The following is a 20748-nucleotide window of genomic DNA, read 5'->3' as shown; positions in this document are numbered from 1 at the left end:
TAGTTCCTTTAGGTTTGTCCTGGAGTAGACTGTTTCTGGGTACTAGTCAGGCCCTGTTGATTTGTTTCTTCACTTCATTTGGTGGGTACTGTAGTCCCAAAAATGCTTGTTGTAAATCTCTTAACTGTGAGTCTCGGTCGAGAGCATTGGAGCAGATACGGTTGTAACGTAAGGCTTGGCTGTAGACAATAGACCGAGTGGTATGTTTAGGGTGGTAGCTGGAGGCATGTAGATATGAGTATCGGTCTGTTGGTTTCCGGTATAAGGTGGTATTTATTCGTCCATTATGTAGTTGTACAGTGGTGTTCAGGAAGTGTACCTGTTGTGTAGAGTGGTGCAGGCTTAGGTTGATAGTAGGGTGAAAGTTATTGAAGTCCTGATGAAATCTCTCAAGAGCTTCCTTCCCATGGGTCCAAATGATGAAGATGTCATCCAGGAATCTTAAGTATAGTAGTGGTTCCAGTGGATGGGAGCTGAGGAAGCGTTGTTACAAGTCCGCCATGAATATGTTAGCATGATCCTACGGAGCAATATAAAAGAGAACTCAATAAAATATTAAAGACTCTTCCCGTGGACATACAAGAATGCATCCATACGGACACACCCCAGGAACCACAGCCAGGAAAATTCTACCTACTACCCAAAATCCATAAACCGGGTAACCGAGGACGTCCCATCGTCTCAGGAAGAGACACTATCACGGTAGGAGTCTCAGGATACATGGACTCTATCCTCAGGCCCTATGCCACCAGCACACCCAGCTATTTACGGGACACCACTGACTTCCTCAGGAAAATACAGTCCATTGACAACCTACCTGATGACACCATCCTAGCAACCATGGATGTGGAGGCTTTATACACCAATATCCCACATGTAGATGGACTACTAGCCATAGGGAATACTATCCCGGACAAAACCACAGCACACCTCGCCACTGAACTTTGTCACTTCGTACTCACTCACAATTACTTCAAATTTGGTGACAACTTATATCTACAGATTAATGGCACAGCCATGGGCACACGCATGGCACCACAATATGCTAACACAACAAGTGTACACAACAGGTACACTTCCTGGACACCACTGTACAACTACATAATGGACAAATAAATACCACCTTATACCAGAAACCAACAGACCGATACTCATATCTACATGCCTCCAGCTACCACCCTAAACATACCACTCGGTCTATTGTCTACAGCCAAGCCTTACGTTACAACCGTATCTGCTCCAATGCTCTCGACCAAGACTCACAGTTAAGAGATTTACAACAAGCATTTTTGGGACTACAGTACCCACCAAATGAAATGAAGAAACAAATCAACAGGGCCAGACTAGTACCCAGAAACAGTCTACTCCAGGACAAACCTAAAGGAACTAACAACAGAACGCCACTGGTTGTCACCTATAGCTCCCAGCTCAAACCCATCCAACGTATCATCAGTGAGCTACAACCCATCCTGGAAAATGATACCTCTCTCTCAGAAGCCCTGGGTGGAAGACCTTTCCTTGCCTACAGACAGCCCCCCAACCTTAAACGACTTCTCACTCACAACCATGAATCAGCCAGCAGAGTCACCAGCACAGGTACCAGGCCCTGCAACAGACCCAGATGCCAGCTCTGCCCCTATATCTACTCAGGGAATACTATTACAGGACCCAATGGCATCAACTACACTGTGTCTGGCTCTTACAGCTGCTCATCCTCCAATATGATATATGCCCTCATGTGCCAACAATGTCCTTCTGCTCTGTACATTGGACAAACCAGCCAACCTCTACGCAAAAGAATAAATGGACACAAATCTGACATTAGAAATGGCAACGTCCAGAAACCAGTGGGAGAACACTTCAATCTACCAGGACATTCCATCAAGGACTTAAAGGTCGCTGTAGTTCAACAGAAACCTTTCAAAAACAAAATCCAAGGGGAGGCAGCCAAGCCTGGCGTGGGCTTTCGGGAACCACAGATCTCTTTGTCAGATGCATCTGGCAGCGAGAGCTGTGGTTATCGAAGGCTCATACTGCATTGGATGGTCTAGCTGTTTGGCTGCTACAAACTAACAGGGCAAACTCCTTTGAAGCCAACTGATACACACACTAAAAGGAGATATTTACATATACTAGCAAAGGAATGTTTTGATTGCACCCTCCCCCTTCCTCCCCCTAATTGCCTCTTCTCTCTCCTCCTCTTCTATATTTGACCAGTCTCTGTATCAGGCATCTGACGAAGAGAACTTGATTCTCGAAAGCTTATGCTACAATAAAATTGGTTAGTCTTAAAGGTGCTACTGGACTCTTTTTGATTTTGCTACCACAGACTAACATGGCTAACTCCTCTGCATCTATGTTTTAATGTTGTAAAGCTTCTAATTCCGTGATGTTCATCGCCTTGGGGACCCTACTTATGTGAAAAGGCAGCATATCAATGTTTTAAATAAATAAATAAATAAATAGGAAATAGAAGTTCTTCCTTAAATCCTTGATCTGTGCGAACTCTTCATAGTAACTTGATGGTGGAGGGAAGCCCTTTGCACATGGACTCATTTCGTGATTTCACGTACCACAGAGCTGAGTTCTGACAATGAGACCAGGTTCTAAGCCCTAGCTCCAAGATGAAATCCATGGATGGAGGAGCTGCTTTTCAGATCTTGTCCTGGAGGGAACATCACTGAATGTAATTTAGATGGAGCCAACAGCAAACTGGTTTTTAAAAGTCTTCCCGGCAGGTTCAGCAGCTGTCCCTTGATGCAGCATTTCCTAGTAATATTGAGAGTCTTTCTCTTTCAATCAAAGATGACAGCTTTGGGTGCAGAAGCAATTCGCTCTTCTAGTTCATTTGTCGACTAGACAATGGCTTTTGTTGTTCTGCCTGCAATGCCCCCAAATAGCAGCATATTTTGAAAACCAATTATTAAAGGGGTCTCTCGCTCTCTCTGTCTCAGACAGCTGCGACTGCCTTCGAGGAGCAAAAAGTGATCCATTAAAAAGCACAAATGAACGTGGTGGGCAAGGACAATTTCAGATCAATGGCGTTTGCGTTCATGTTATATTTATTACTGGCTTCACTCAAAGCTCTGGCTGGCTGTGTGCTCAGAGAGATGCTCGTCTAATGGCAATTCCGTTTGTGCCGGGAGCATTACAGTAAGAGTTGGATGAGAGGTGCGCCGTTCATTTGGAGACCCACCAGGTCGGAGACAGGAAGCAAAAACAAAAATTTCCTTGCAAAAAACCCCTCAGCTATTGTTTAGCATTTAGCCTTGTGTTTGCTTGGTGGTATATTGTACCTAAAGAAGCAGTGTATGTCTGGGAAACTTTCAAATTAGGTGAAAGATTCCTACTCTGCAGACATTCCGTTCCATTCTATTCATGCAAACCAGGAGCCTACAAATTGTACATTACCAGGAGCACAAGCCACATAGTCGACATCTTGTATCGACTGGACAACATGTTGATTTTCCAAGACAATCCACACATTGTCCATGTGAGACAGTGGCTGTGTGGGTTGCGCTCCCAATACATGCAGCTGGCAGGCTCCTGTTTGCTTGAACAGAATGGGATGGAAGCCCTGAAGAAGCATTCTCTCTGATCACGGCCTCTTCATATCCCTAACCTAGTCTTTATTTTAGCCACATGTCTCCTCCTCAGGATCCCATCAGTACACTGAACCATCTTGACATCTCAAGACTAAACTGCTGTAATGTACTCTGTGCTAGAGCTGTGCTGTGCTTGAAAACGATCCAGAAACTTCAGATGCAACACATTGCCGCAGCCTTCCTCCAAAGAAGTATGGGATCCTGGAGTACATTATACAAATGATCCTGCACTGACTCCTAGTTCTCTTCAGGGTAGAGTGGCCAGGATGCCCACTGTCCCACACCCACGCTCCTGTCCCTCCCTGCCACTCAGTGTGGTCACCACTTTGCACAATGCTCTCAGAATTTTTCCAATCTCTATGGCATTTACCAAAGAGATTGGGGAAATTCTTAGACCATTGCCCAACATGGTGATGTCACTTTCAGGGTTTTATCAGGCAACATATCCCCTCCCCATTCCCCACTCCCTACTCCCCAAACGTCTCCGGCTTTGCAGGCTTAAGCATGGCAACCCTACTTCTAGGTGCTGCTTATTATTTATAAATCCCACATAGCTAAAGCCTCATATACCTTAGAGACCACCACCTTTGATGCACCCAGCCCATGAGCAATCTCTGAGACCCATTGAGAGCACCCTGTTAATGATATCATGTATGTGGGGCTGGCTCCAGGGTTTGGGAGGGGACCAGGGCAAGATGACCTATAATGGCCTTCTACCACTAAGCATGCAGCCACTGCTAAGCTTACAGTCACTAAGCATCACTTCCCCTTTCTCCACACAGCTGTCCCCTTTCTCCTTCAGACAGAAAGCAGGTGGCAACTGTAGTTGCTGTATGGTGCCTTCACTGATTCATATATTTTGGGCCAGATTTTAAAGTGACTCTGGGCCAAGCAACAAGTGACGAATGACACTTGAACAGCAAGTGAACAGACTTTGGGCCAAGCTACACATGACGAATGACACTTGAACGGCAAGTGGATTGAGTGGAGGGCAAGTAAACAGGGAGAAATACACTTGCCGTTCAAGTGTCATTCGTCATGTGTAGCTTGGCCCTCACATGTATTACTCCCTGTTCACTTGCGCTCCACTTGATCACGTAGTGATCATGTGGTGATCAAGTGGAGCGCAAGTGGAGTGCAAATGAACGGAGGAATATATGTGAGTCTAATGTATTGTCGAAGGCTTTCACGGCCGGAGAACGATGGTTGTTGGGGGTTTTCCGGGCTGTATTGCCGTGGTCTTGGCATTGTAGTTCCTGACGTTTCGCCAGCAGCTGTGGCTGGCATCTTCAGAGGTGTAGCACCAAAAGACAGAGATCTCTGTCTTTTGGTGCTACACCTCTGAAGATGCCAGCCACAGCTGCTGGCGAAACGTCAGGAACTACAATGCCAAGACCACGGCAATACAGCCCGGAAAACCCCCAACAACCATATGTGAGTCTGTTCACTTGCCGTTCAAGTGTCATTCATCACGTGTAGCTTGGCTCTCTGTCACTTGCAGGCCACACTGGAAGTGGCATCATCAGCTGCTGGCAACATGAGCACATTCACACCCATTTCTATGCCTGCCCCCATGGCCAGCCTTGGTGATCATGGGACAGAGGCACAAACTGTTAGGAGTCTGCCTGCCATCGGTGGGCACCTGGCAACCCTAACTGTTGTTCGCTTGTCTTTGCCTAGCAAGTGGGCAGTGACAATAGCACAGAGGATCAGCAGCCACTGCCCTGCAGAGAAAGAGAATGTGCTGCTTCTCCGGCTAGCTCACTGGGATGGGCTTGGAGGGGGTCCATAATCCCCTCAAGTTGCTCAGTCCTGCTGCCCAACTGAGCAGGCTGCAGCAGAGGGCTGCCAACCACCAAGTGGGGACTGGAGATCTTCTGGAATTACAACTGATCTCCAGACTTTCGATATCTGTTCCTCTGGAGAAAATGTTTGCTTGGGAGGGTGGACTCTGTGACATTGCTGCTGAGGTCTGTCCTCTCACCAAACCATGTACTCCACAAGCTCCAGCTCCAAATCTCAAGGAATTTCCCAACCTTGAGTGGGCAACTCTACTGTAGCAGTGGTTGCTGCTGTGTGCAAGGGCCAATCAGCAGTGGGCCTTCCTGAGACTCTCATACGGTTGCCAGCCTCCAGGTGGGGGCTGGACATCTCCCGGACTTATATGCAATCTTCAGCCAACAGAAAGCAGTTCCCCTGGAGGGGGTGGACTGTTTGGAGGGTGGACTCTTTGGCATTATACCCTGCTAAAGTGCTTCCCTGCCCACCCTGCTCTCCAAAGCTCCATCCCCAAATGTCCAGGTATTTTCCAAGTGTAAGTTGGCAATCTTAGCAGCTACCAAGGATGCTGATTTCTGGCATTGGCCCTGCTTGCATACACCAAATTCAATGAGCAAGGCCATGAACAGAGCAGAGGGAAGCATTCTGGGAGGCTCAAGCTGTGGAAGATCCTCCTCTTACCTACAAGTTTGCCAAATTCTAAGCCTCATGCCCCTTCCAGAAGTTTTGAAACACCACTTGCTGCTTCTCACTGTGATCTGGGTTCTTCTGACTTGAAGCAGGTTGGTTTCATTTCCCAGCAGCTGCCACCTCATGTCAAATTATGTTCGAGAAAAGCAACTGCTTCTTTGCCATTCACACAGATATACGGCATTTGCTTCCAGGGTTTTGTTGAAACTCAGAGCAACACTGAAAATAAAAAAAACTTTTTTCTAAACCCTACTTATTCATTAGGGTTTTGTTTCCCTTATTTAATTACAATCACTTGTGGTTTGCGTTTTCCCACATTTTAGAGAGAATATGAAATCTAAGGCCAGGAAAGTGGCAATCTAAACAGCCATTAAACTTCACTGCAGACTTTAGGCATGTAGGACTGACTAGAAATTTAGACGTTCTGGAACATGGTCTACACATATCTATATGTACACACAAAGACCAATTGAGTCCATGCCCCCAAGCTATATTTAGCACATCATCATGCACAAAAAGTTTCAGCTATCAAATGACCCTACAATGATGGCTCATTTCTACAGGCCTCCTACATCCTCTTGGCTTTCGTATAGGAATGAGAGCCCTGGGCTTTTGTTCGCCTCAAAGGCCAAAGCTGGGCGAACTGCAAAGGAACAGGTGAGGCAGCAGCCTGGTGCAGATCTGAGATCAGAGTGCCAAACCATGGCACTACAAGGGAAATGGAATTAGTTGCCATGGCAGCAGCCCCATTTCTAATAGAGTCTGGCTGCAGGGCAGGCAGTGGTAGTTTTGCCAACCTCCAGGTGGGGCCTGGAGATCTCCTGGAATTTCAACTGATCTGCAGACAACACAAGTCAGTTCCCCTGGAGAAAATGGCTGCTTTGGAGGATGACATCTATGGCATTATACACTGCTGAGGTCCCTTCCCAAACTCTATCCTGCTCAGCCTCCACCCGCCCAAACATCCCAACCCAGAATAGGCAATGCTAGCATAGTAAACTGGTCACCACGGTAACCAAGGCAGCAGGACTAGAAGCCTGGAGATGCTCTGGTTGTCTTGGGAAAGGTTGAGGAGGCAGCGCTTGTGAGGGTCTATTTAAACGTGAGCAGGTGAAGACCCAGGAGAACTCCCTCACTGGCTCCTGAGCTGCCTACACAAAAGCTGACATAGAAGGAGTGAGGAGGAGAATGGAGTGCTTGCTGAACTTCTCTCCTTTGAAACTGAGGACCCTGACCCCGAGTCAAGTGATGGATGCTTGGGCCTTAAAGATCTTAAAAGGCATACTTGAGAAACAGCTGCCTTCTACTGTGTCCTTTTCTGATCTCTCCAGGGCTTTTTCTCAGCGGGAATGCGGTGGAACGGAGTTCCGGAACCTCTTGAAAATGTTCACATGGCTGGTGGCCCTGCCTCCTGATCTCCAGACAGGGGGCAGCTTAGATTGTCCTCTGCACCGCCGAGCGGGGCAGAGGGCATCTAAACTCCCTTCTGTCTGGAGATCAGGGGGCAGGGCCACCAGCCATGTGACCATTTTCTCCAAGGGCAACCCACTGAGTTCCACCACCTCTTTTCCCAGAAAAAAAGCCCTGGATCTCTCAATTGGGAACACAACTATTCCCCCCCAAAATGCTCTTCAAACCCCATAGTGGCCAAAAGGCCAAATCATGTGATCATTGGCTGCCTGCCTGGAAGCCAGCGAATAATGTTGGCTTCCTGCCCATGGCTGGCTGGTCATACGCAGCTGTTGCCAAGTGCAAAATCTTGGCTCTTTCAAAAAGTATGCGTATACTTGAATGACTTTTGAAGAAACTTTAATCCTGTGTATGCCAGCAGCTGCACATAGCCGGCTGGTCACAATAAAGTATCAGTGTATCCAGAAACTGCAGTAGCACGACATACTCGATAATTGTGTGCAAAAGAACAATAGAGAGAACCACTTATTATCCTTCCCCTGCGTCTGGTAATCAGGAATACCTGGAATTCAAGTGTGGAAATTCCATTCCAAAATATCTCATCAAATAGTCATTATTCACTTCCATGTTTAATTCAATTTTTTTAAAAATCTTCTTATACTTGTGGCCATTATGACATCTCAAAATTCATTTCCTTTGTTTGGCACTAGACCAATAATTTATAGCTAAAGAAATGTTAAGAATCCCTACCTCTAGGGTTACAACTGATCTCCAGACTACAGAGAGCAGTTCCCCTGGATGGCAGCTTCAGAGAAGTCAGACTGTATGATATCACATCCCTGCTTATTTCTCTCCCCTCCCAAAGCTTCTCCTTCCAAGAATTTCCCAAGCCAGAGTTGGAAGCACTAACTGCATTCAATCACCTTGAAAACCTTCACGGGGCTATAGCAGGCTTATTTCAGCTATGGCTCACCTTTCGAGTCTAGTTTTGAATGCCAAGACATACAAGCTGGAATATAGGATAGTCACGAAAAATGCTTCAAGAGTGCCCAGAGTGCATTTCCTTTGTCATTGAGTAGTCATATATTATTCCCTCCACACACATGTCTAGAATGACTTTCTTTAGTAGTCATTGCCCCATTTCAGGATTTGCAATGTGGGGAAAAGATTTCAGCAGTTTGGGTGTGGGGAACCAGGATTCTCAGCCCCAAACATGTTCAAGAGTAAAGTGCAAGAACATCAGTGAACATTCTATTATCTTTGTTTCCTTTTTAGTCACTGTAGTGTTAGTGGTTAGAGTGAGATGAGGACCTAGGAAATCCAAGTTACTATCCCCTCGCAGAATAAAGGTCACTGTTGTTGGGTTAAAACGGAGATGGGAGGGCAATGAAGGCATCCTTGAGCTCCTTGAAAGAAGGGCAGAAGAAAAATTAACTAAGTACGTGTTCTTCAGTTAATAATAAATGTTACAATTTGTATTGATATAGGACAGACTGAGCAAAGAGCTTGGTGGCTTTTTCATGCATACGTAGTATTTAAGCACATTTAGTTATTTCATACAATAGTTACTCATAGTGTAGAACCAACAAGTTGGCCAGAAATACAAGTATTCCAGAAGGATAATCGTATGTAATTTGAAATGGGGGGGGGGGTGTTCCCTTCTTCTTAAATGGCATCCTCACATTGCCATATTTATTTACTAAAACATATATATATATATATTTGCCCTTCTATAATAAACTACTCACGGCTGCTTACAACAGAAATGAAAATAAAACAATATAAAATAGAGTTAATGGTAAAAATTAACAGGGCGAATCATGCAAATGAATAACAAATGAAATCAACAAAAAGCCACAACCCCAAAATGGCAACACCCTCCCCGCCACCACCAAAGACATACAACTTTAAAGAACAATAATAAGAGTCGTATTCAGTATACTCAACAGAACTAAAAAGCAAAGCTTTGGGGGACTTTCCTCTCAAATGTCCTCAAAAAGAACATTGTCTTTATAGATCTCTGGAAGGCCACCAGTAAGAGGGCAAGCTGGGTGTCCAGGGGGAGGGAGTTCCAAAGCTTGGAGGGGCACAATGGCAAAGTGCCCTTCAATCTCAACTCATGGGGGAGTGACACACATAGAAGACCAACCCTTGAAGATCTTGTCTATGGGCTGGCTCATAAGAGCAAAGGGTACCCTGGTCATTAAGCTTTTAAAAAACAACACCAACACTTTAAATGGGGCCTGGAAACAAACTGGGAGCCAATGTAATTGCTCCTATACAATGATTTCCCACAGCAAGTTCCAGATAAAACTCTGGTTACTGCATTCAGTACTGGTTGAAGTTTTCAAAGGCAGCTCCATGTACAGCCTCTCCCCATATGTACCTCGGAGAGCTCTTAGATCTGCAAATATACGCCTACTGGTAGTCCCTGGCCCCAGGAAGGTTCGACAGGCCTCAACCATGGCCAGGGCATTTTCTGTCCTGGCCCCAACCTGGTGGAACTCTCTGTTGGAAGACACTCGGGCCCGCCAAGATCTTGTATCTTTTCGGCGGGCCTGTAAGACAGAGATGTTCCACCAGGCATATGGCTGAGGCCAGCACTGGATCCATCTAATTAGCCTCCCTGCTGGTCTCCTGTCAGTGGGGGAGAGCATATGGTCCATCTGCCTCCTCTTGCTTGAGGAGTTAGAGGTTCACCAACCCACACTTCCACTCTTTTCTTCCCTTGTGTATGGTGGGCAGGGAAAGGGGGAAGGGTGTACCAACTGGAATGCTGAAATCCATGTTGGTACTGAGTTGTATTTTATTGGTTTTATTTGTTGTAATTGTATGATTATAACTCGCCCTGAGCCTGCTTGTGGGGAGGGCAGACTAAAAATCCAGTCAGTCAATCAATCAATCAATCAATCAATCAATCAATCAATCAATCAATCAATCAATCAGCACACTGCTGTAATATAACTTCAGTTTTATCACAGTGCTTGTGACTGGTATTACTCACAGTGGCCTTAAAGATCAAAGGTTCCCTCTAACTATGTTGCCCAGAATTCCAAAGTGGAGCATTTTCCAAGGTCAACCTGAGCTTTTCCTGGCCCCCCCCTTTCTTGTCTGTCATTTCCTCAATAGACCTTAGAGGCACTTCCTGTGAGCTTTTTGACCAAGTCCCAGATAACAGCTGCATGCATCAGCAGCATTCTTAATTGCCGATGCACCTAAAGACTGAAGGGCTGTGCTACTTGCCTCCAGGCAATTGTGAGGTTAATGCTAATAAATCCCAGAAAAGCCTCGATGTGATAACCAGGGCACTTTATAACATGTGTGCCGGGGAGAAACTCAACAGATTGTTTTTGCAGTAGGGTCATTGTTTCTGGCTTTAAAAAAATTCTTCCCTCATTTATTTCATTCCCTTTCTCTCTCACACATGTGCACTTGTGGGTTTTCCCTATGGGCTAAATAGCACCTCCCCCCCCCCCCCCGCATTTCAGGTCAGGAAATGTGCCTGGGGGAAGGCTGAAGCCTCTTCCCTGTGTGCCCCACAGTCGCACTCCATATTGGGCACTATGCATGCAGGAACTGAAGAGAACTTGCAACTCATCAGTTCACACATTATAGAGTATACAGGTTCTATTTGTGGATCCCAATCCTGTGTCCTGTATAACAGTTAAGCATGAGTTGTGCGTTCTTTTTAAATCCCATGTTCATGGTGCCTGATTTTGATCAAAAGTGTGGTGCATGTGAAGAAGGGGCTTCAGCACACACAGAGTACTGTTTTTCAAACTTGCAATGCTTCTGGGGGTATGTTATTTCTCCTGTTGGGGAATGCCATGTCTATACTCATTGGTTTCCACAAAAGGCCAAAAAGCACCTCCCTGCAAAACAAACAAACCTTGAGGTCAGGAAAATTTCACAGGGCAGAGGCTGAAGCCCTTTTTTCATGTGTAAAAGAGTCACATTCTGAAGTGAACACACAGGAACTGATAAGAACTCACCTCATGTGTCATACCCGCTAGGGTTCCCAGCCCTGTGCTGACAAATACCTTGAGATTTTAAGGGTAGTCCATGGGGAGGGTGGAGTTTTGGGAGGAAGTGACATCATTTCCAGGTGGTGATCAAGGAATTTCATAGAGATTAGGTGAAATTCCTAGAGCATCACCATCAACACCATTCTTCCCCATCCCCCCAATTCTTCAAACTACTGAGGGCAGGGGTAGAGGATTGCTCACTGCCAGCAGCTAAATGGCAAGCCTAACTCCAGCCCCAGCCTGTGTATTCTATGATTTGTAAATCAGTTTCTCTACTATCTTAGAAAAAAGATACCATCTTTTGTCCATTCTTCTTCTAACCCCCCCCCCCTCCCACTGCTTCAGATCGTTTTGGCATACACAAATCCTTCACTGGTTTGCAGCTGATGTATTGTAAGACATATTTTGCAGTTAATGTTATTTCTGCTTGTTGAAAAATGGATCTATTTAGTTTCTAAGAAAGGGATGGGTGGAAATCTTAATCTTTGAGCAGCTGGGTAGTATGTGCTCTAGGAAAACCAAGTTTGAATCCCTATTCTGCCATAGAAGCTTGCATGGTGACCAATCACACACTTAGCTTAACCTACCCTGCAGAGTTGTTGTGAGGTTAAAATGGAACAGAGAAGAACAATGTAAGCTGCTCTGGGTCCCCACTGAAGATAAAGACAGGGTATAAATGAAGTACATGCATACAAACATACATACATGGTTGTATGCATGCACACATTCATACATACATATATACATAGTTTCAGGAGAGTAGACAAATTGGTTGTAGTGGAAGAGCAAGAGTCAGGTCCAGTAGCATCTTAAAGACTAACTAGATTTCCAGGGTATGAGCTTTTGAGAGTCAAGCTCCCTTCATCAGAGACATATATACATTGGTAAGTCTCTGATCTTTTCAACAAAACCACATCAGTCACTTGCTGACTTGCAGCTGACCTCTTGCAACACCTACCTTGTTTCTAGCAGTTAATCTGCGGCAGAGCTGAATGCCCATTCTTTTTCCTGGGCAGTGCTGGAAAGACCAGGGTGTTTGGAAATCATTCCTCTATGGCCTTCTGCTATTTCAACTATTTCTATTATGTAGCCAGTGCTCTGTCCCCCAAAGTAAATGCAACATACTCTGTTCCTAACTTTGTTTGCTTGGGTGGTGGGGAGTGGGGGTGCATAAGAGGGGCCCAGATGCATGCTGTAATTGCTTCTAAATGAGAAACAGCTCTTTGAATGGGAGAGCGATTAGCAGTTGAATGGAGAGAGGAGATAATGGAGTGGGAGAACCCTGAAATGGAGAAGAGTGTGGGTGGGGGGAATCAAGAGAGGGTGTGATGTGATGTGGAGGGCAGACACCTGCAGTTTGGCTTTTCAATTCTTGGCCTCCGCACTACTGTTGGCAAGCAATTACCAGCCATTACGGCCTTCCTCGGAGCAGAACCGGTCTGGAGCACAGCAAATTTCAGACCACAGGCCAGGTCTGCAGAGGAGGCAACTTTGTTAAAAAAGACGATACGGATCTGGAAGTGGCATTAAAGGAAAGGAGAGAGAAGAGGGACATTATCCAGATCTGGAGGCCTTTCTCTCTGCTGTCTTCCTTTCTACCATATGGCTCCAGGCCTCCTTCCCTAAGAAGCTACAGTATTCACCTGTGGGCCGATTCCAGCCTGTGAACTTCCTTGGGATTTGAGGGTTGTGCCTGTGAAGGGGGGAGAATTTTTGGAGGGGAATTTTACCTATAGTATATGGTATAACATAGAGTCAGTCCTCTGAGGCTGCCATTTTGTTCAGGGGAACTGATCTCTTTGGAAATCAGTTGAAATTCTGGGAAAACACCAGGCTACACCTGGAGATTGGCAACTCTAACCACTGGCCATATTGGACCAGCATGGTGGATCCCTCTGTAAAAAAAGATGGTCCTACTACATACGTACAGCATTGCCTTACAGTATACCACTAGACATGGGTACGAATGGGAAAAAACCCTGAACACCCTTTTCATTGTTCGGTGCCATCCACGAACAACGAACAATGAACAAGGACAAACATGGACTGTTCCCGGACATGTTCATTGTTCATGGGGGCCAGAACCACCCCCAACCCCGCCATTTAGCCCCCCCTCCCCTCAAACCCACTTACCTGGCCCTTTAAAGATCCCTTTAAACTATCAGCTGGCAGGCGGCAGGGGAGGTTAAAGCCAGAAGGAAAGACAGAAGGAGTTCAGACAGAGTTCAGTCCCTCCCTCCCTCTTTTTTTTTTTTTTTTGAAAATTTTTTATTGGGTTAGAATCCATTATTTCCACATTTACATTCAATTTTCCCCAATTTTTTCATCTCTAACCCCCTCCCTTCCCCCCCCTTTTTGTTGACTTCCAACAGCTTTCCAACCCTTTGTCCCCTTTCCCTTACTTTTATTAGCTTCCTCTATCTAAAACAAATATATATTCTCCATTATTCTAAGCAGTACATCCTTAACTATTTTTAACATTATATGCCCAAACTGTAAGCCTTTGTTTCCATCTTAGATAAACAATTTATCCCAATTTTTCAATTTCAGGTATTTCTATATATCATAAACCATATAGATCATACATTCGTTTATATCAAACAATTTGACTTATTCTCTCTATATATTACTCATTCTATCTTTTTATAATAGTTCTATATATCTCTCCTCACGTAGTCAATCAATTTGACCCATCTATATCTTCAGACATTCAGTTTGGTACAAAACTTGTCAGAAAAAAAAGAAAATATTGTTAGTTAATCGCTCCTTATATTTAGTCCTTATAATTAATTATTTTCTCTATGTTCTGTTTGCTAACCTATATATATCTATATATATGTCAATCTATTAATCTGACTGCTTATTAATTCACATTTATCTCTTCTCCCCCCGGTAAAGTCTCCCCCCTCTACTTCAATACTTCAGTAGTTCTCAAACTGCCACAGTTTTCCTCCCACCTCCCATTTCTTCTCCAGGTATTGTTTCAGCTTATCCCAGTCTGTGTTGAACTGCCCTGAGTCCAGATCTCTCAGTTTTCTTGTCATCTTGTCCATTTCAGCCATATACAGCAATTTGTAAGTCCAATCTTCAATAGTTGGCACTTCTTGTACTTTCCATTTTTGCGCATACAAAAGTCTAGCTGCTGCTGTCATATAAAATATCAACGTCCTGTGTTGGGCTGGAATTCCCTCCATTCCCAAGTTCAGTAGCAGGAGTTCTGGGTTCTTATTAATTTGAAATTGTAAAATTTCACTCATTTCTCTTATTATTTCTCCCCAGTACTGCCTGGCTACCTCACACGACCACCACATATGATAGAGGGAGCCCTCATGCTTCTTACATTTCCAGCATTTATTAGAAGTATTCAAATTCCCTAGCGCAATCTTCTTTGGTGTCATGTACCAACGATAGATCATTTTGTAAATGTTCTCTTTGATATTAATACATGTCGTTGTCTTCATTGTAGTTTTCCACAAGTATTCCCATGCCTCCATTGTTATTTCTTTATTAAAGTTTATAGCCCATTTCACCATTTGTGTTTTAACTATCTCATCCTCGGTATACCACTTCAACAGTACTTGGTATACCTTGGATATTCTTTTATTATCATCTTTAAGAAGGGTCTGCTCTAGTTCCGAATTCTCTATTCGTATACCTCCCTTTAAAGAGTCCGAATTATATAAGTCTCTGATCTGTCTATACTGGAACCAATCGTAGTTAGGTGATAGTTCCTCTTGTGTCTTTATTCTAAGTTTGGATGCTTCAGTTTTAGTTATTTCTTTATACGTTAAACATTGTTGTTCATTATCAACAGCTCTCGGGTCTATCACCTCATATGGAACCACCCACAAAGGGGTTCCTTCTTGTAGATAAATTCTGTACTTCTTCCAGATTATGTATAGACTTCTCCGAACAAAGTGATGCAGGAACATCGAGTTGACCTTTACTTTGTCATGCCATAAATATGCGTGCCATCCAAATATTTTTTTATATCCCTCTAGGGCTAATAGTTTCTTGTTCTTTAATGTCATCCATTCTTTCAACCAAACTAGGCAGATTGCATCATGATAAAGTCTCAGATTGGGCAGTTGCATTCCGCCTCTTTCCTTTGCATCTTGTAAAACTTTCACTTTCACTCGAGGCTTCTTGCCTGCCCAAACAAAATCTGATATTTTCCTCTGCCATTTTTCAAATTGTTTGGAGTCTCTGATGATTGGTATTGTCTGTAGCAAAAACATTACTCTTGGTAACACATTCATCTTAACTGCTGCAATCCTGCCCAACCATGACAAATTCAATCTATTCCATTTAATCAAGTCTCTCTCTATCTGAGTCCATAGTTTTTCATAATTGTTTTTGAATAGATCTATGTTCTTTGCAGTTAATTCGACTCCCAAATATTTCACTTTACTTGTTACTTCACAATCCGTTGTTTCCATTAACAATTGTTGTTTCTGCTTAGTCATATTTTTGCATAATATCTTTGACTTCTTTTTGTTAATGAAGAAACCTGCCAAGTCTCCAAACTCCTTGATCATCTATCACTCTTGGCATGTTCTCCAATGGGTCCTCTACAATTAACATTATGTCATCCGCAAATGCTCTGACCATGTATGAATAGTCCTTTATTTTTATTCCACGAATTTCATCATCTTGACGTATTTGTATCATCAGAATCTCCAATACTAAAATAAACAACAATGGAGATAACGGGCAACCTTGTCTTGTTCCTTTACTTATCGTCAATTTCTTGGTCAATTCATCATTCACCACGATTGCTGCAGTCTGGTCTCTATAAATTTCCTTAATTGCTCTGATGAATCTTTCTCCCAATTGTAGCTTTTCCATAGTGGCAAACATAAAGTCCCAGTTTAAATTGTCAAACGCTTTTTCAGCGTCTACAAAGAAGAAACCAACCTCTTTGTCACGCTTGTCATAATATTCAATAGCATTGATCACTGTCCTTAAGTTGTCTCTTATTTGTCTGTCTGGCAAAAAGCCTGCTTGTTCCTCCTCTATGACTTCCGAGAGCCACCCCTTCAATCTCTCCGCCAATATCTTCGCAAAAATTTTATAGTCATTGTTGAGTAGCGATATAGGTCTATAATTTTTCACATTAGTCAGGTCTTGGCCCTCTTTTGGGATCAATGATATATTCGCTTCACTCCAAGTTTCTGGAATCCTTTGATCCCTTAAAACCCCATTCATCACCTCTTTTAGGAATGGTGCCAGTTCATTAGCCATTGTCTTATAGAATTTAGCCGTAAGTCCATCTGGCCCTGGCGCCTTTCCTAGATTTGCAGATTGTATTGCCTTACTTATTTCCTCGTCAGTTACTTCACTATTCAACTTATTTCTCCAAGCTTCCGAGATTTCTGGTTTGGTTTTCTCCAAATATGACGCTATTGATTCTTTGTTTACTTCTTTTTTATTATACAGCTTAGCGTAAAATTTATAAAAGGCTCTACTAATGGTAGCCTGCTCCAAATACGTTTTGTTATCTTCGCAAATTTTATTTATTATCTTCTTTTCCCTTTTCTTCTTCAATTGCCATGCCAGGTACTTCCCAGGTTTATTAGCACCCTCAAACGCTTTTTGATTCAGTCTTTTGAGATTCCACTCCAATTCTTTATTGCTCATTGCTGTTAGCTGTTCTTGAAGTATTTTAATTTCCTGGTATACCTTCTTTTTCCCTGGTCTCTTTTTTAGCTGTATTTCTTTGGCTTTTATTTTCTCCTCAATCTCTTGTCTTTTCTCCTCTTTCTTCTTTCTTGCTCTACCATTTAAGTCCATTAGTATGCCCCTTACAACCGCCTTGTAAGCATCCCAAACTTTATTGGTTGGTACTTCTTTATTCACGTTGTATTGTATAAAAAACTTTGTCTCTCTTCTCAGTATTTCCATATTCTCTCTTTCCTGTAACAAGTCCTCATTTATTCTCCATGCTTTCCTTTTTCTCTTTTTTCCAAATTTCCACATAATTGGGTTGTGATCTGAGCCTACCATAGGCATTATTTCTACCTCCTTAGTCCATAATGCTAAGTCTTTTGAGGCCCAGATCGTATCAATTCTTGATAATGTAGAATGCCTTGCAGAATAAAAAGTAAACTGTCTGCTTTTAGGATATTCTCTCCTCCATACATCTTCAAGAGTCTCTTGTTGAATCAACTCAAAAAAAAGCTTTGGTAATAGTCCTCTTTTCTTTTGTGCCGTTGTAGTCTTTTTGTCTAGTTCCAAGTCTGTCACTCCATTGAAGTCTCCAGCAAGAATTATCTGGTCATATGCAAGATCGTCTAAATGCTTCCTTAAATCCTCAAAGAAGCTTTCTTTTGCACCGTTAGGTGCATAAAGTCCGACTACCAACACTCTCTTTAAATTCCAAATACATTCCACTGCTACAAATCTAGCTTCCACATCTCTCATAACAAATTTTGGCTGTAGCTCCTCTTTTATGTACAACACCACTCCTCTTTTTTTCTTGTTGGAGGCCGCTACATATTCTTTGCCCAGTTTTCCAGATTTTAAATATTTTACATCCTGCTTTCTGGTATGGGTCTCTTGCAAACAAACAATGTCACATTTTTGTTTTAGTAGCCAGTGAAAAGTATTTTTCCTCTTATTCGGTGAGTTTAGTCCATTTACATTCCAAGATAATACTTTACACTCCATACTCATAATCTTGTTGGTAAGTCTTTTTCATTGTCCTTAATAAATCGCTCCATCTCTCGCTCAGATCTGATGCGTTTTTTGGCCCCTCCAAACTCAAAGGACACTCCTTCCGGTAACTCCCATCTGTACCTGATTTTCATGTCCTTCAAAATCTGAATTAGCACTTTATATTTTTTCCGGTCCAGTAACACTGATCTGGGCAGTTCCTTCATTATAATAATCGTCTTGCCATCAATCTCCAATGGATCTTGAAACTGTTTTGTCACAATCCTCTCATATTTCGTGTTGTAAACTGCACAATCACATCTCTTGGTAGTTTCCTCTGGGTTGCTATTCTCGAATTCACACGGTATGCCACATCTAGGATAGCCACAACTTCCTCCTCCTCCTTCCCCAGGTACTCAGCCAACACCTCAGTCATCTGTTCTTGCGCTGACTTTCCTTCCACTTCTGGCAAGCCACGAAAACGTAGCTGCTTCTCCATATGTTTAGTTTCTGCAACTGACATTCTCCCCTTCACCAATCTCATCTCTGTTTGTTGCGTGTCTGCTAAATTCTCCATCGCGTCTTCTACTGTTTTAACTCTCTGCTGCGTTCCTTGTAATTCACTTCGTATTGTTTCCATACCTTTTTTCACTTCTGACAGCTCCGATTTTACTGTCTGTGTAACCTCTTTAACCTCTTTTATCAGCTCCAATTTCGTGTCCTTAAGTTCTTTAATCATATCTAAAAGTTTTTTGTCCAGGTTTTTATCCAGGTTTTCTATTGCCGATTGCCACTCTTTTTTTGACATCGTGGGGCTTGCTTTAGCTCGCTCCCACGAATCCGCTCTCTTCCTTAACTCCGTGGCGTAAAATTTAACGTTTTTCTATTTTAAATGTCCCGGTCTTCTTATAAAAATTAAATTTTAAAGAGTCCAAAATGTCGGGCGTCTTTTCTCTATGGTTTCTCTATGATTTTGTAATCCAAGATGGCCTACTTCCTCTTCCGCTGAAGCCGCGACCCTTCCCCTTTCAAAAATGGCGATTCCCTACTTCCTGCCCTCCAGCAAGGGCCGCTTCTCTCCAGCCACTCTATTGTTATTACGCACTTCCTGTCTCCCGTCTTCCCACAGCAGATCTCGCGATGGTGTCTTTTTCTCACAGCTCCAAAGCCACAGGTATTCAAAACAATAGTCCCATTTCTTTAATAACTTCTTTAAACTTAGTCTCTTTTTAAATTCAATTCCTGCCGAGTCTTCCCCTCCTTTTCACTAGTCTGTTGCAGTTTAAAAATCTACTTTTTTTCCTCTCTGTTTTTATCAATCTGTCCCGTCTCAGAAGATAATGATCTTTACCTTCTCTTCACTTTTCTCGGGTTGTAATCGCTGTTTCGATTTTAAGTTCTCCTCTCAGCTTCTTCCCCCAATCGATGCTTGGGTATGTAGGTCTTATGCCAGCCGAATTGGCCCCAAAACTGCCGCAGAGATTATAGCCGACCCGTCGCAAGGTGGGACCTCAAGGATTGGGAGGGGACCCGTTGTGTAGAGCCCCCCCTCGTCCGAGATCTAGCTCACCCTAGGGTCTTGAGCGTTCTTTGCCTGCTCCCCGCCTGAGAGCAGTCGGCCGCGGGCTATTTTCACCCCGCCGGCCGGTTAAAACGGCAGTCCGGTCAGCTCCGCAAGTGGAGCTGCGTTAGACCTCCATGGATCCCAAACAGGAAGTCAGTCCCTCCCTCCCTCTGGTTGCCAAGGACATTGATTGCAGCAGGCACCAGACTGTCTGGCTTGCTGAATGGCTGCCAAAGGCAACGAACAAGGCTTTTAACGACCACCTGTTCGTTTAGGTTGGGGCCTCACGAACAGCTTGTTCGAGAACAGCAGATTGGGCTGTTCGTGGGTTTTTCCTGTTCGTAATGCTGTTCGTGCCCATGTCTATGTACCACACAGAGCAGCGGAAACAGGCCTCTGTTGAGTCAAAGGCCGGATCAGTCGAATCCAGTAAAGATTTATTTATATATATTTTATATTTGAATATAGATAATTTTGTATGGTAATTGGTTAGCCAAGAATGTGAGCTCTGTCAGGTGGGACACCAAGCTATCATTGGAAGATAACTTTGGAAACTTATAAATATGAGAAACTGAATTGATCTGGGGCATCTTTTGCTTTACCAAAAGTAAGCAGATTACAGGAAATGAGATGCTCATATCCTATAATCTGTTTACTTTTGGTAAACCAAAGTAATCACTCTCATTTAATGATCTATGTAAAATCAATGGATAGTATTATTATATACTTTTAACTGAATCGCTGTTAGAAGTGTAAATAATTATGTTTTAATAAAAAGACAAAATGGAGGCAAGTTTCTCTAGTAATGTTTTAACGTCTACAATACCCAAAAGGAACGAGAAAAATTGTTGAGGTATACCTCTTGCCAGAGTAATGATCCAATAAAGCAAAGTTAACTTGATGCCTAGGGCATCTTAAGTGCATGCCTATGTCTGAATCAGGCCTGACCAGAGTCATCCAGAACAATATTTTGCATGCACATAATCTTTAGTACATGCAAACCAGAACTTTGAAAAAATTC

This window comes from Eublepharis macularius, chromosome 12, assembly GCF_028583425.1.
Source record: "Eublepharis macularius isolate TG4126 chromosome 12, MPM_Emac_v1.0, whole genome shotgun sequence".
Lineage (NCBI taxonomy): Eukaryota > Metazoa > Chordata > Lepidosauria > Squamata > Eublepharidae > Eublepharis > Eublepharis macularius.
The sequence above is the reverse complement of the archived record's forward strand: the minus strand, read 5'-3'. Positions refer to the sequence as shown.